Here is a 17,808-nt window from a genome sequence, read left to right on the forward strand (position 1 = left end):
ACCACTTTTAACTCTGCTCTCCAGCTACCTTGCCCTCCTCCTCCCCGTTCCCTCTTGCTCCCTCCTCTCCTCTCTGGGGGTTTCCCTGCCCTCCGTGCCCTCTTGGGCTCCGCCGTATGCGAGACCTTCCCCTGTCCCCTCCACCCGCCGCTCTAGCTGTGCTTTGAGATCTCGGAGTTACTGTGCATTTTGTTTACTGTATCGTGCTGTCTCACCTTGTATTGTACTTTGTTTGTCCCTGTACGGCGCTACGGATACCTAGTGGCGCCCTATAAATAAAAATGAATAATAATAATAATAATAATAATAATAATTAAAAGCAAAGCCTTTGTAGAAATAAGGAACAAAAAATCTAAGTGGAAAATAAATTCTAATGCCAATTTTTAAATCCAGCATCCCCTAAATTCAGTTGCACACTTTATTTGATGCAGACCTCAAATGTATATCATATGCTGTTTTTTATACCAATTGTTCAGCATAGTCTGATTCTGGGGCAGCGGTATCATATAACTAAATATATCTATCCATATAGCATTTCTTCGGTTTAATTGTGTGTATATTTTAACAAATTATCCATTTTGCACTAATCTTCTGATCTCTAATGATTGGTCAAAAATCTGAGGGCCTAATGCAGAATCAAAATTTTCTGTACATATTATCCTCCCTAACAGGCACCTTCTATTATGAATAAACTCTATGGGCTAGATTTACTAAGCTGCGGATTTGAAAAAGTGGGGATGTTGCCTATAGCAACCAATCAGATTCTAGCTTTCATTTATTTAGTACCTTCTACAAAATGACAGCTAGAATCTGATTGGTTGCTATAGGCAACATCCCCACATTTTCAAACCTGCAGCTTAGTAAATCTAGCCCTATGTGTCATGGTACGTGCTACATGAAGGCTGTGGATCCCATGAAAGCCGCTTCAGTAATAACTCACACACACATTCATCACCTTTTAAAAATGGGACCACATTTAAACAGCTGCAGCGAGGATTGCAAAAGTACAGTCAGTGTAGTTCCTTCCTCCAATAATATTATAGGATAGGTAAAAGTAATAACATACATCAATTTTATTTAATTAAAATAAAATTTTTGCATGGTAGACCAGATAGTATCTTAGTACATCAGTACTTTGTTAGGTGTGAGTTTCTTCCATCTATTTTGGCTATACTGGTCAACATAATGCAGAAACCTTAAGACCATGGGTTGCTGTCCTAGTCCCACAAGCTATTCACCTATCAACATCCAAATGTACTTTACTTTTGTTTATATATGCAGTGATTGTTTGGATTTTTTTACTTTTGTCTATATTGTGATGCATTTTTGTCTGCCTCCTACCATTATTAAAAATATTCCAGGACAGAAAGTATTAGGCCATGTGAAAGAAATAATGATGCTCTTAATTAAGTAACGTAACTTGTATATAAATATTTTGGTATCAGAATGAAATTAGTTAGAATAGCTTCTGTACAGAATTGCACAGTTGCAGTAATTGTGATTAGAATGGCAAATTCTTCTCTAACATGAGAGAAGAACCACAAAACTGAGATAACAGGGTGTCCATACTACAGGCTACAAGACAAGATAAGACGGAGTGGTCATGAGCAGAAGTTTTGCAGAGATGTTTAAAGGACATAGTAAACAAAAAAGAAATGTGCTAACTATTACACAACATAAGCATAAAGATAAGTTGACCATGCAATATTCTTTGTATAAATACTAGTGTTTAAAGCTCCAATAAACAGAGTTGATGTGACAGACTCCTGTGTGACTGATCAATTCTCCAGCACTGACCAAATCAGAAGGGATCTTTCTAGGTGACAAAGTCTGGTTCTGTTAACAGCCACGTACTGACTAGTGTTTGAGACATGTTTTAAATAGCATGCTAAAGAGCATTGTAAGGTTTGAAATGTGTTGAAACAGGGAAATGAATGCAGGGAAATGAACAAGTTGTGTTCTGAAATATGTCAAAACCCACATAAATGGAACACGTTGGGCTCCAAAGTAGTTACGCAGGTAAAAACACAAATGGTTACGGTCTCACTTTGAGCAAAAATTTTTAGTGCTACATCCGTTTACGCGCTTGCTAAAATTGCGTATTAAACACTTTTAAAGAACCCCAGTGGGTACAAGGCCTTATGGAATCAGTTCTAATAAACCATATCTAAATAAAATTTCCAGCTTCAGTTATTATTATTTTCCAGATTATGGTGGAAGAACTCTCTTACAAGCATTAATCTTATGCTATTGTGCTACTTATTTATGGAAATGACCCAGCAGAGCTGCATGGTGACATCAGTCTTATTGTTATATACAGCTATGTCACAGCATATCAGCCCCTCTATGCAGACTCTCTGGTTTCGAAGATTTGCAAAGATTCTATTTGGAGCAGGAGAGACAATTGCAGATTATGTATGAAATTATAAATAGACAGCCAGTTGGTCCTGTCTGTATCTAAAGACAATGCTATTGTCTGCTTATGGACATAGGATGTTGCCAAAACTACACACTGGAGCTCAATACTATTAGCAAATTATTTTTACAGCGTTTGTGTGAACCTGGATTTTCTTTTTTTAATAAATGTTGTACCATACAACAAGGGGGGTTTTGAAAGAAAATGTGGAGAGCAGTCAAATAACATGTAGATCAGTCCCAGCATTCCATACTGAGAAGAAAAGGTTTGAATAGTTGTCAATTATGCTTGTATGTGTTCTGGCTTGTATATCTGACAAACATTATTGATAAGAGCAGGAATTGTGGGGGAGGGGTGTGTCTTCCAGTTCAGGGTGATCAGGCATGTATATGGGCAGCATGGTGGCTTAGTGGTTAGCACTTCTGCCTCACAGCGCTGGGGTCATGAGTTGATTCCCGACCATGGCCTTATCTGTGTGGAGTTTGTATGTTCTCCCCGTGTTTGTGTGGGTTTCCTCTGGGTACTCCAGTTTCCTTCCACAGTCCAAAAACATACTAGTAGGTTAATTGACTGCTATCAATTTGACCCTAGTCTGTCTGTGTACATTAGGGAATTTAGATTGTAAGCTCCTATGGGGCAGGGACTGATGTGAGTGAGTTCTCCGTACAGCGCTCCAGAATTAGTAGCGCTATATAAATAGCTGCTGCTGCTGATGGTGCTGGACGAGGTAGAAGATAATAGGAGATGTTTGGAGGGAGTTGTATTTGGGTGATTGCTTGCTTCCTTAACCTCATGTCAGAAGATCTCGATCTTGGGACAGCTTCACCATACGTGGGACACAATTCTCGGGGCACCGCAGTCCTCCAGCACAGGTCTGAGGCATTCAGATATATTGCTTTTAATCTGGAGCGGACCAAGTACTATCTGAACAAAAGCTTATAAGAATTTTCCTTTATCTGGATGCAGAGAGAACCGGTTTTCTAATGTGAGACCATTCTCTCCAGAGTGTCTTTAAGTTTAAATCTGTGTGTGCAATATTTTCAAATGGAGAGTATAAATGGGGGACAATTGCAATGATGGGGACAAGTCCTTTGAGTTTATTGAGAACAGGGTGTAGGGGGATATCATATTCATTAGGACAGCTTCAACATCGATCCAGATCCTGGTGTGAGGGTTTGCATGATCTTGGACTGCTTGGGTAAGGTGGGCAGCTAAGTAATATTTATGGAGGCAAGGAAGCCAAAGGCCACTGTTCTTGGGGTGTCTAAAGAAACTCCTCTGCCGGATTCTTGGTCGTCTGCCTGACCATATAAAGCGAGATATTCATTTCTGGACATCTCTGAGGGTAGTGGATGGGACTAGAAAGAAGAATCATTTTCACTGCAGCGACTCTACTGCCTTCCCGAGATTTAAAATGGGAGTCCCAGGCATCTAGGTCCCTTTTTAAAGTTTCGATCAAGGGCAAAAAATTAGCTGAGAACAGTTTGTCATAATGTTTAGTTAGGTAAATTCCCAGGTACTTAATTTTCTGTGGTTGAGATTTGAAATCAGACTTATCTTTAAAACGTTGCTAAGCATCAGGGGGGATGTTGAGGACAAGGGCCTCGGATTTATCTGAATTCATTTTGGAATTTGAGAGATGGCCAGAGTCCTTGATCTCACTCCAGATCACTGGGAGGGATACGTGTGAATTTGTAATCTTATGCTCCCAAGGGCCAACCTGAATCTAAAAAATGTTTGGATTATTACAGATTTTTGATGCAAGTGGCTCCATTATCAAGGTGAAAAGGAGGGGTGACAATGGATATCCATGTCTCATACCATTTTTAAGGAGGGAGAGATACAGCCCCTTCCTTTGCCTCTAAAGCAGGTGGCCTCAAAAACCATCTGCACTTAGATCTTGTCACAAAAAGAGCCATGAGACCAGATCAAAGGGCTTTTCTGCGTCGAAGGCCACCACCAGAGCGGGGACCGTTAATTTGCAATTGGCAGCATAAATTAAGCTAATAACTTTTCTAGTATTATCTGACCCAATCTCAATTTTTTTAATGTAATAAGATCTAAAGATACTTGAAACAGTTCTAATTGTGAAAGAAATTATTAAATTCTAAGGGAGGGTCTAAGGAGACACTCTTACCCTTGATGTTATGTGGTAAATGTGAATACCAATCTTTATTCAGTACGGTCATGAATGAACAAACGTGCTACAAAATGGCTGCTATGTAGCATATACGTAATTTACTGGTCATGACACTAATGTGTGTGTGAGGGGACAGAAAGCATAACTGCGCGCCTTTATGACATTTAAGGAAATTGTACTTTTGTATGACCAAAAACAAATATTATATTTATACAGCTGGTTTCTATTAATAAACAGAAACATAACCAAGCTGAGCGGTAAACAAATTAGGCAGCTCCATGAGCACAACTAGGTATGGAGGCACAATTCCAATGATTAATACAATTTTATTTAATTTTTAAGTAGTAGGACAAATGTTTTTCAGTGTGCAGTCTGTAACTGACCATTATCAGCATAGATTGCTTCACACATTGGACTTATCAGTTAGTTATGCGTGGAAGTATAGAGGGACGAGTGCTGTTCAGCCTTGGCTTACAAAACATTTGGTCCTGCCACTGTGCTCAATTTAGTTTACATTAAATAAAAAAAAATTCTTCTAAAGATTCAGTCAACAGGATGAAATTACAATAATTGCCAGGGAAAGCTTGGTTAAACACAGGTCTTTTGTGCCATATTTTGAATAATTCTAGAGAAGATGTTTCTTAGATTGTGCAGGGTATGGCGTTCCCGTCACACGCCGGACTATCTGATGTGCTCACCGGATCCTCCTCCTTGTTCCGGCGGCACCACCAATAGTTATCTAGATTGCCACCACCATCTTGATCAGTGGTCGATGTGGAAATAATAGAAGTGGTGGTATGGAAATTGTAATGGGAATGTAGGTGAATGGAATGGAATAGTTTTACAATGAAGGCAATGGGAGAAGTGCGGTATGGCTACCACCGTACACTTCGACCACTGATCTTGGTTCAATTTATAAGCTGTGCTCTTTTCCTATTGGGCCCTGTCTCCCTGCTTCCAAATTGCCTCCACTCTATATTAGGAACCTCTGACAACAAGATGGTGCTGGCAGATGAAGTCTCTTGACCTGACAAGGTGGCTCCTGGTTTCTTTAGTGTGTTTCTGGGAATTCCGCTCCAGTGTTCTGAAGAACATTCTCTTCCAGTGTGTTCCTGGTTATTGTCACCTGTTTCAGTGTGTTCCTGGTTATTGTCACCTGTTTCAGTGTGTTCCTGGTTATTGTCACCTGTTTCAGTGTGTTCCTAGTTATTCCATCCATGCCACTCCGTTCCTGGTTATTCCATGAACTTAGTTCTGCAGGCTTATCTCCCTAGGTACTAGAAACAGTTGTTTCTCTTATTGCATCCTATGATCATTTGTCCTCCAACTATAAGTACTTTTGTTTAGTTGTCTTTCAGTTAGTCTTAATTCAGTTGCAAATCAACTAATTTATATTGATATAGTTCAGTGCCCTTTGCATAACAGCGGTATCTTAGATTGGGTTTAAATTTTTGTTCCCAGTGACAATGTATCTACTGTAAACAACATTTTGGGATAAAACAGAACTTCATGCTACTCCATATGCAGTGGAAATATTATCACGTAATATATGAGACCCTTTGTGATTAGTTTGCCATAAAGTACAAATTGAGCCCTTTACCATTCAGACCGCAAAACTGCTTCAGTGCTCTATTAAAATGACATGGTCCACTGTATCAAATATAGCAGAAAGGTCAAAGAGGATTAGGGTGGAACACTCAACACTATCTCTAGTCATCAACTGGTTATTACATATACTAGTGATGTTCCAGTACTATGCCTTCACCTGAACCCTTACTGGAATTTGTCATAGATGTTGCTGTTTGAAAGCCAATCTCTAGGTTGAATTGCAATAGTCGTTTCCATTACCTAAAAAGGACGGTCTGAGACAAGTTTGTAGATGGATAGGCTCAGTATGTTCAGTAACGCCTGTTAAGCTTTCTTCAGTGATCTAGGGAAGCTTGATTATACAGGATGGTAAATTTCTTGAGATGTTCTAATGGGTAGTAATTCTATACAGCCTTCATTTTATTATTGTCTGTTGTGACACCCACAAATGAATCTGATAAGTCAAGGAAGGGCAAGCAATAGCCTACCAATCAAAAAGTTTCAAGGAATTACTTGGGCTCATTTTGTATCCTCATGTACCAGAAACAAGCCTGAGAGTAGGCAGACATTCCTCAGTTGGAGCTATCTTTGGACTCCCTCAGAACAAGCACATATCAACTTATTTGTATACATCATTCCTTATCTCAGGGACTCACGTGATTTCAATGGTGCGTGTATGATGAAATGGCTGGGTGGGTCAGGAATTGGCCACTGTGGTTTGATGAATTGGCTGGGGGTTGGTGATAAAATAGCTGAGGGTTGTTTGATTAACTCACCAGGGGGATAGTATTTGATCACAGAATATGGCAAAGTGTAGAAGACGCAAATCAGGCAGTGCAAGAGATGTTGTCGTACGAGCAGCTGTGCTTAACTCCTAACTTATAGGAGTTAAGCACACTCCTAAACAGAGATAGATAGGGTAGATAAATTAAAGGCGCAATTGAAACAGGCACCACCTCTACAATGTTTCGTAAGAAGGCTTCTAGAATGCAGAGGCGGTGCCTATATTCATTGCGCCTTTAAGTGCAGGAAGATTAGTGTCGACATTGAAAGTAACGTCATTCCCTGCTGCCTGCATGTTAAAGCCTCTGAATTAATATAGACTTATTAGAAGTCTATATTGACGCTATGTCGGAGATCCCACGCTTCGCACTGAAAATGTCGGGGTAACTCATGTCGGGCTGTCCGTCATCAGGTTTCAGTACCTAACCCATGTAATTATTTTGCTGGGACTTCTGGTTTATACCTTTGTCATTATTTCCACATTCATTTTCAATTCCATGTCCATCCTTTTCATGATCTGTATACCACCAATTTTTTCCATTAGACCTCTATATACTCTCATTTTCTATCTGTGTTCACTCATTGGCACATCACATTAATCTCCTCCCACCCATTCAGGATTATTATACCATTCACTGTCATATATGACATAGTTGTACTCTGAGCGCTAAGTGTACTACCCTATTTACCAGTATTTGATCACAACTTGACAATAAATTTTCATAGATTTTATTATGTATAAATGTCTGTGCTTGGTGGAAGTTTTATCTGACCATAATGGAGTGTTGTGTTTGAACTAAAGAGATTAATCATTCAGGGTTTTGTTAACATTTTTCATTACAATACAATTTTTCAGCAATTTGTGCTACAGTAGCTCTTCTTTGGGACTGGACCAAACGGGCTATCCTTCGCTCCCCACGCGCATATATGAGTCTTGGGCGCTCAGGAACCTGTAACCGGTTCTCTGGTTGTCCTTCTTTGGACCACTTTTGGTAGGTACTGACCACTGCATACCGGGAACACCCCACAAGACCTGCCCTTTAGGAGATGCTCTGACCCAGTTGTCTAGCCGTCACAATTTGGCCCTTGTCAAAGTCGCTCAGATCCTTACGCTTGCCCATTTTTCCTACTTCAAATTCAAGAACTGACTGTTCACTTCCCGCCTAATATATCCCACCCCTTGATAGTTACCATTGTAAAAAGATAATCAATGTTATTCACTTCATTTGACAGTGGTTTTCATATAAAATAAAATAAAATATGACTATATATGTTATTTTAAGTTACTTGAAAATAAGTCTCCTGTAAAAGGGGTATATTTTCCATTTAACTGTGCTGTGTAAACAATCCACATAGTCATATAGTCATTATATAAAGCAAAGAGTTAAAATGTTCCCTATTTATATATTAAGAGAACGGGACTGTTGGTTGCAGTATGACTTCTCTGAGCTGTGTGAATGAATGACTGGATGACAAGACACTCTCCTAATAATATCTCTTAACATGTCTAAATCTATTTTAAGATAATCTGAAGAAAAACAGACTTAAACCGTCAGGATTAGAGTAACATTTTTCTCCTGGACTTCGGCTGCACAATTAGCAGAACCTCTGTATCGGGCTTGCTCCTGGTATTCTACGCACGCTAATCTACAACAACTGAACCTTTTGTACTGATTCTGCCACCGGCCAGTGGAATCTGGGCATGTGCTAACGCTTGTCAAAATAACTTGTGGGAGATGGCAGGGGATTTGACTCTTTTCAAACTGCCTCAGAAGCTTAAGACTGACCCTATGTTAAATCTACTGTGCATTCTGACCAAGGAGCAGGGGATTAGCTAAGCGGTTATATACCCCTGTCTTTGAAGTGGGAGGACACAGTGTGAAGTGGTATCAACAGTGGACAGATTATACAGTTTAGGGTGTTTGAATGAAATGTGAAGTAAATTGAAGTATTGTCAAAACTAATATCAGCATTAGTTAGAAATGAATATTTATAATAAATAGACTCTACTTGTAAATGTCTCTACCACTTTATTAGGGTTACCAGATCGGCCATGTCAATCCAGACACATAGGAAATGAACAATACTGTTAAGTTTGCCGTTAGCATATATACATCCCTGAAATTTCAATCATAGTGGGTGATTCTGTACTAGGCCTTGTCTGTGCTTTCTAGAGTTATGTAGCGTATTAGACCAGCGGAAATTAAATCCTTGGCTCAATTGGTTTTGGGATTGGCTACATTTTATTCTCAGTTGTTTGATCAAGCGAGGTTGTCCCTTCTGAATAGTTGGACATACTAATCCATATTTCCCTTTGCTTTTAGTATCTCAAAGTAATGAAGGAGAAATGGCTCCAGCCCCGTTTCTACAAAATCTTTCCATCTCTTTCTAAAAGAGAATACATGTCAGTGATGACTTCTACAGACAACACACGAGTAAAAAATAAATGTTCTTCTCAAACTAGAACAAGCCTAATGATGACACTAAATCAGCATAATAGTAGACACAGTTGACTTGAAGGCATCATTTACCAGTGCAATGAATCTTAATTGTATCATTGAAAGAACTCAACTGAACTACTATTTCTGACTCTATACAGACTTGCAATTAATATGTTTTTGGGTTTTTTCAGATATTTTGGAAATAAGAAAATCGGTACTCATGGGACTTTTTGAAGAAACTCTTATTTTATTTTTCACAGACCAATATTTTAGACTTGATGAATAATAATTATATATTTGTATAGTGAGCAAAGATCTTGGATAGTGTGACCCCAGCCCTCTTCACCCTCTAATGCCTCTATTCCCCAGCATTAGCCAGCTGTTGAGAAGATGTACACTGACCTGCTGTCTTCCAATATGCACATGGAAAACATGGCCAACACTGACGATCAGATATGATGTAGTGGCCGAACAGGGCAGTAGATATGTGTTAATTATTGCACAACCCAGAGTTGTTGGCCTTAGACAATGGATCCTAGCAAACTTGTATGAATAGTTAATAAGATTGCATTTATTTTAAGAATAAATGTCATCCACCGACAAGACAATGGCATTTCATGTTCAATTTGTTTGTGGGTTTAGTTGATGTTATTAAGGGTTATCTTTAGTGAAACATACCTAACCTTTTTAACACAAAATAAGGATATTAGTAAAGTATGTATATACATGTAATAAATGTATATACTTTTTAAATGACATTTTATTGCTTATTAAAGGACTGACAAATAATTTCCTGTAATTGTTATAGATACTAGTGGGATTGTATTTGTTCCACGTTGATTGTACTTGTGCTACTGTAAGCATTTTTTTGTCCATGTGTATCCCGAGCTGCATCAATCACACAGAAAGGATTTAAAACTGTTCTAGTAGACGGTCCCTGCGCCGCAGAAGGATAAATTGTGTCACCGTGATGAATGCTCCCTTGTTGCAGTAACAGAGACATTATTCAATAAACTAGGTTAACAAGGACATTGATGTGGTTGCATGACAATTCCCCTTCTTACAAAAACACAAAACAAAACTTAAACTATCTGAACAAGCAGACAAGGACACGGCACCTGTCAAGTTCACAACAGCTACATAAACATGATCTCACACAGCACTTATATGTATTCCCCTCAGAATGCATGCATTGTGAGCTTGCATGTGCTCACTGTACAGTTTTCATTCTTAAAGAAACATCTACAATGTACAGTAGGATTAGGCAACCTGTGGATCTTCAGCTGTTGTGGAACTGTAAGTCCCAGGATTGTTGCCTGACGCTGACTGAGGCTATTTCCACATCGACTTTCTTTTTCTTCGTCTGTTCTTTTTAAGCACTCGAAAAAACACAGTGTTTCTATAGGAATACATTGTAAACAAAATTAATTAAAAGGATATATACCCATTTACATACATGTGGTTCCACGCATTGTTTTTTCTCTTGTTCGTGGACATCTTATCTTACATTGGTATAACAAGCCTATTACCACTTTAGGAGCATCCCTTTCATTCATTTCTACCTTTAGAATACTGCTTGGTTTAGCCTTATTTACACCTTCAATAAGTGAAGAAAGTGAGGGGACAATGGAACTATTTATTACATGTGTCACTATTGTACATTTGAATCTTCTCATTGCATTGGTAGAAATGTACTTTCCTGTATAAAGTGTGCCTGCAAGGATAGGCTGAGCCCTATTTGCAAGGAGATTGCTCTGTGACTGGCCACAAACCAGGGAACACCCCTGTAAGAGCCCCCTCCCCATCCCATAAATCACCTTTAAATGCCCTGTCCTGCAAAGTCACAGTATTTGCATACGAGAGCAGTGGCGCAACTACAGTTGGTGCAGGGGTGCGGCAGTTATAGGGCCTGGAGATAAGGGGTCTGGTATTGTACTCCCCCCCACCTCTGAGCCCCCCCCTCCCTCACCTCGGCCTCCACAAACTCCTGCTCTGCTCTGAAAAGAATGATGTCCTCTTCTGATTGGTGCATGCCCAGTGACCAAATCTGAGCATTCCAAGAAGAACCCCCTTCACTGCTATTCTCAGAGTGGGGGTCCAGGAGGCTACAGGGGCATCAAGGGGCCCCTAAATAGGTTCTGCTATGGGATCCAGTATGCAGTGTTCCTCCCCTGTGTAGGAGTAAAATGAGGCACAAAAAAGTTCCTAGTCTACATTAAGTAATCAAAGCTCCTGATCCGCCCAGCTTTTCGCAGACTCACAAAATCTTATCTTTGCTTACATGAATGAACAGGTTCATTTGTGCAAATATAGGTGAATAATGTCACAAAACTTAATCTGAGCTGTTGTCCTGCAGTTTTTTACATTCAGAATCTACCATTTGTGTGTACACAAGTATAAGATATATATTTATGTTTGTCACTCTCTGGCATGAATGAGTTATGTCCTAATCGTAGTGAAAGTTATTATCTTTGATGTCATGGTGTCGAAAAGTGACAAAGTTACAAAGATAAGGATATCTATTACAGTAATATTAATTTATGTGCAATTAATAAAGAAACAGCTATAAACTGTAGTGAATGTAGTTTGTTGCTCTTTATCAATTCAAAGTTGTAAAAGCTGTGACAGTGTACAGCGCTGCGGAATTGGTGGCGCTATATAAATAAATGGTTATAATGATGATGATGATGATGATGATGAGTACGTTCTGTCAGATGCTGCTAATCACTTCCTGGATGAATTACATGCTGCTGTGTCTCACAACAGCACAATTATTAGCTTTATTATTGCCACAATCTTACCTGGCACATCTGTAAACACTTTGTTTAAGGCAGGTGACAAGAGCAAGGACTTTTAACGGTGAGCTAATGCCTATCACTCTGTAGGACTGTATGTATCCTGGAATCCAATACAGGTCTAAGCAATCCACATGTCCCCTGGTGACTGTAATGGTCCAGTACAAGAGATAATCTCTCCTGCTGGGAAATATTTTCTTCAGGAAGCTGAGGAACGTTATCCTTATTTAATGGAAATGACAAGGATTCAGAACTCCTGAAGCTTTGAGGAACCTGAATACATCCAAGGTATGTCACCTTAGTCCCTCTGAATTTTGAGGTTTTTTGAAAAATCAAAGGAAAGATGTCCTGACTCACATTGAAAGATTGAGTCTCAGTAGCAGCCTGCCCTGTTTGTAAGGACAAGTAGAGCCATTTTTTCCCTAAAGTCATTTTAAGTGACATGTAATACTAAGAGATGACTTTAGGGCTTTAAGAGTTTAATTCATGAAGAATCATAGGAAGATCTAGTCTGAGTCCCTGTTTTCCTAAGACTTCTAGATCCTCTGGTCACTTCATATCCATTGATGTGGGGTGAGAAGAAAATGGCAACTTCAAAGTGTTTAGGATTAAATTCTTAGCTTTTGTATTCTGTTGGAACTTCACTACTGATTCAGAAGACAAAGCTGTTAAGCAATGTCCTAATGATTCCCATGATATGTATTTTGATGACATAGATGATTCTTTACCCGCCAGTTAGGTATCAGTAGTGTGGCTTGACAGACCACCCTATTGCATTTTTTCCTTTCAATTTCCATTCTGTGAGGACCAAATGATCAATTTTCTGATTGCACACTGGACTTTGCACCAATATATCATTCAATATATTTGAAAGGATTATACACAGCAAGGGGTAAATGTATCAATATGCGGGTTCTTCAACACCCGCGTGTTCAGCCTCTTCCGCGATTAAATTTCAAGCGGCGCTGCATTGTAAAGGGTTAACTTCCCTTTACAATGCAGCGCCGCTTGAAATTTAATCGCGGAAGAGGCTGAACACGCGGGTGTTGAAGAACCCGCATATTAATACATTTACCCCCAAGTGTGGAAGAGCTCTGGTCGCCTCAGCCACCAGGAAAGGATTATAATGAATAGAGCCTTGTCCTCTATGTACTTCTTGAGTACTTACAGAATTAATGGAATCGATGGAAAGATGTCATGCAGACTAAAGTTTCTAGTTATACTAAAGGCAAATGTTGCTAGACCTTCTGCCTGCAGAAACATTGAACAATAAATACCCAACTTCTTTTTGTTGGCTGTAGCCATAAGGTTTACATCTGGTAAACCCCACAAAAGCATCAACAGCCAGAATGTATCTTTATTCAGCTGCCAGTCCCTTGAGTGAATTGTCCATCTGCTGAGAAAAACTGCAATTAAGTTTGCTCTAACAGGAATGGAGGTTGACAATATATTCTTCCGGTTGTTCACCGCCCAGGTAAATATATCCTGTGCCAATGTTGGAAGGACTGTGCTGTGTATTCCTTTCCATTTTGCAATATATATCTGGCAGTGGTGAAATTGAGTAGATCTGGACTGGATCTTCTGTGCAGAATACAATAGGTCTAAATGTAGAGCCTTCAGATTACTCCAATTGGTTGGCCATGATCTCTCTTGGACTGGCCAAGTTCACAGTGCTATTTCTCTGTTGAGGTGTGCAACCCATCCTGATTGGCTGGCATCTGTTTTTATCCTGTTCGATATTAGTTAACAAGAAAACCCCTGGCTCAAATTATATTGGTATTTAGACTCTCAAAGATGTTTGGGCTTCATTACTGGGAGGTTTGCAGGTTGTGCCTTGCCCCCTGGCATGACAAGCTGGTGCCAAGAAGAGGTGAAGAAGACTTGTCAACTAGCCGGAACTGGTACACGGTCGGACCGCACAGTGCTGGAAGGTACGTCAGGACAGGCCAGTTTAGCAACAATCAGAACCAGAAACAGTACCAAAACGTCAAGCAAAAGAGAGCTCAGGAAACAATGCAGGTCAGTAACACTAGATCAGCCACAGGAGAATGAACAGGAAAACTGGAGTACAGGTATAGCCTAATACTCTGGCACAGCACAGAGGAGTAGTACAAAACAACAATGAATAACATTATCTGGAGAACATCTGGAGATCTTCCATGGTGCTCAACAAAACAACAAATTACACAGTACGGCGGGGGACAGGACAAGCTGGAAGCAGACCAGCATGAGACAGACCTGTGCGCAGGAACATAGGCAAAATATACATAATATGACACAAATTTGGGGGAGTTATAGAGACCAGGCTGTACGAGGCTGACTGAGGTGCACAGGGGTAGACATTAAAACATGAGAATAGAGGGCCCTGTCCATAAGTGCCTACAATATAAAGGGGAGAGGCTGGCACAAAAGAGGGTGACGTGCGGGGAGGGGAGGCTGTGGAGGATGAGTTTGGAGGAGAACTTGTAGGTGACAATACTGGCTACACTTTAGCTTAGCTCTTTGAGGCTTTTCAGCTTCTTTTAAATGCAAAGCTTTTTTTCTAAAACAGCTGGAGTCACTCTTCCTTAACTGCTATACAACATTATTGTAAAGGTCCAATCCTCGAGACATGTAAGGGGACTGCTGACATCCAAGACCGACACAACAGCAGGTCTCCCGCTATCGGCAAAGAGTGAGACAAATAATCCATCTCAGACTGTAGAGAAATAATCATGAAGACCTGAAATTGGTGAGGTGAAGGTGAAGGCCTATTGTGAACAAGTATACTCAACTGTATACTCGAATGTCTCCTAGCATGACAGACACTTTGGTTTTAGAGGGGGGTAAGATATCAATGAGTTTACTATTTTAAACTGATTGTGCTGATCAATGGTCATCCCAATTCGATTTCTCATCCTTGCAGCCCTGACCTACTGTGGAGACTGCATCTGAGTGATACCAGGACCGAGCCCAGATTAGAATCACATTTAGTCAGACCCTCACAAAATTTGGCATCTGGCTGCCTGCATCTCCATCAGTTACTTCTCCGTCATCTACTATTACCTGAATAGAGTGTATACTTGCTCCAGGATGGCACTTTACTCACTCAGGAGTCTTGAGATTAGCAGAGTCAATGAGACATAGACCTCTAGGGGTAAAATGTATTAAACTACAGTTTTGTTTAAATGATGAGTTTTGTCGATTTTGTTAAAGGCAAAACCCAGAGAGATAACATTTATTTATTTAGCACCAGCATATTCTGTAGCTCTTTACAATTGGGAACAACACAGTTATAAACCGAGACTGGGTATTATAGACAGACCGAGGGGTAAGAGAGCTTACAATATATAGGACAATAGGGGTTTGATACATGAGGTTAACTGCCACACATTGCATATTGTTCCAGCTAGATTGCAAAGATAGAAAGTGCTTAGTGGGCTATATGATCCAGTCACACAGCAAAGTTAAGGGTCAGATTTGCCATTTTACAAGTAGCCATTGAAGGAAATGGAAAACAGGTTTTATGTGGCAAGAACAGGGCAGGCTTGTTAATGGCCCAACTGCTGCAGGGCTGGTTAATTAATAGCCCAAGTTTACCTTTAAACATATTGCTGCTTTAAATTTGGCCGGCAAAGGCCCCAAATATCGTTGATTTGCTAGAATCGCAGGTTAATACATTTACCACCTGGTGTTTAAGTGTTATGCCACAATCAAGGACAACACTAAGCTTCCACATATGACTTTGACAACTCAGAATCCCCAAGCTTAAGCCCAGTTGGTTGACCCAGCTGCAGTTTTGTCATTTGACAGTGAACGCATATGATAAAAACCACTGTTTTATCAAGATTCAACCTCAGCCAACTGGAATTCATCCTTTCCTGGATATCAGAGAGTCATTGAGAATTGATATCGGGTTCTTAATAACCAGAGCAAAGGACAGGTACAGCTGATTATCATCTGTATAAGAATAGTGATCCAGGCCATAACGTCTACCTAGTTCACCCAGTGGTACCATGTACACTGCAAATAGCATGGGAGATAGGATAGAGCCCTGTGTAATGCTGCCTGGCATTGTCACTGGTGGAGATGACTCCTGAAGACACTCTCTGTGACCTGCCAGTGAGAAACTAATTTAATTGAGAATTAAATTTAAGAATTTAATTAAGAATTAATTTAAGAATTTAATCCAGCTAAAGGCCAGGCAGTCCTCAGAAATTCTTCAGGCACTATATTAGAATCCTAATTTCCTCCAGAAATATTTTTTTTTAAAATATGCTTATTAGATCTATTTTGATTTAAAGTCTTCCACCGCATCTATGAAATTCCTGTAGGTATAACTGAGTGCTGTCATCTCAAAAGTATATGATTTAAATGATGCTGCGCCATATATCTGGGCCTTCTGTATGATATCTCTCCTTGACTGAAGTAATTTGGTTAAGATTGTTACCTTGCTGTATATATTTTCAGGTCCCTCCCTATTCCAGTTCCAGCCATGGATTTAAAGGACCTGCAATTCAAATTCTCCCAATTTATCTGGAATGGGAGGAAACCCAGAATAAAGAGGTCTATATCTAAGAGGAGGTGGGAGATTAGAATTATTATTTACTATAGGACAACTAGACTGGCCCTAACACTTTTGCGATTGGACTCCCAAGCAAAATGTGTTGCGAGGATATAGAGCCAGTGCTAGTTCACCCCACTCTGTTGGACAGTATGTTGTGGAAGGTACCGATAGACCTGTTGGCAATCTACCCAAGTATTCTGTCTTAAAATTCTCTTTACGATATGACACTTGGTGAACAGCCTATATAATCATAGTGCATGAAACACTCCAACGTCTCCGCTCTGTTACACATTAACTTTTCTGTCCCAAAATTGTTGAACAGTAGCTATATAGGCATATTTACTGCTAATCATCTGGTAATTTCTTACAGGTTTCTGTCGTATGAGGAAAATATATATATATATATATATATATATATATATATATATACATATACATATACATATATATATATATATATATAGATAGATAGATAGATAGATAGATATATATATATGTATATATATATATATATATATATATATATATATATATATATATATATAGTAAGTTAATCACATCTTGTACAAGTTGCTTGATGTAACATCTCTTACATGTTTTTAAATGTTGTGCCTTTTCCTCAGTCATTCATTTGTAAATTTGCCTGATGGAGGGGCCTCTGTGCTCTGAAAGCTAGCAAATATATAAATTTCTTTTGGTTAGCCAATAAAGGTATCACTCCTATAATACTTTTGTCTTTTTTGAAAGTATTCAACATCCCATTGCTGGGAATGTCATGTCTAAAGTCTCTTAATTACCGCTTGTGTGGTTCCGTTTGGATATGGAAACAGAAAAAGAAACAGTCTCACCTACTCTATGATCCTCCAGAATCTCGATATCAATATGAGGGTTTTCTTAGTACGCTGGAGAAGTGCATATTCCGAACATAGATTCAATTGCTCAGTGATTTTAAAGATTACTGTTGTCCGGTTTGTGTGAAAACGAGCCGCTAGCTGGCTCTATTGCTTAAGCCCGATGGATCACTGTGCCATACTCATTCAACCAACCAACCAGTCGTCACTTTCCAATATAAGTTCTGCCGTCAGGAGGCAGTTTGGTAG

The sequence above is a fragment of the Mixophyes fleayi genome, chromosome 6 (assembly GCF_038048845.1).
Source record: "Mixophyes fleayi isolate aMixFle1 chromosome 6, aMixFle1.hap1, whole genome shotgun sequence".
In the NCBI taxonomy this organism is placed as follows: domain Eukaryota; kingdom Metazoa; phylum Chordata; class Amphibia; order Anura; family Limnodynastidae; genus Mixophyes; species Mixophyes fleayi.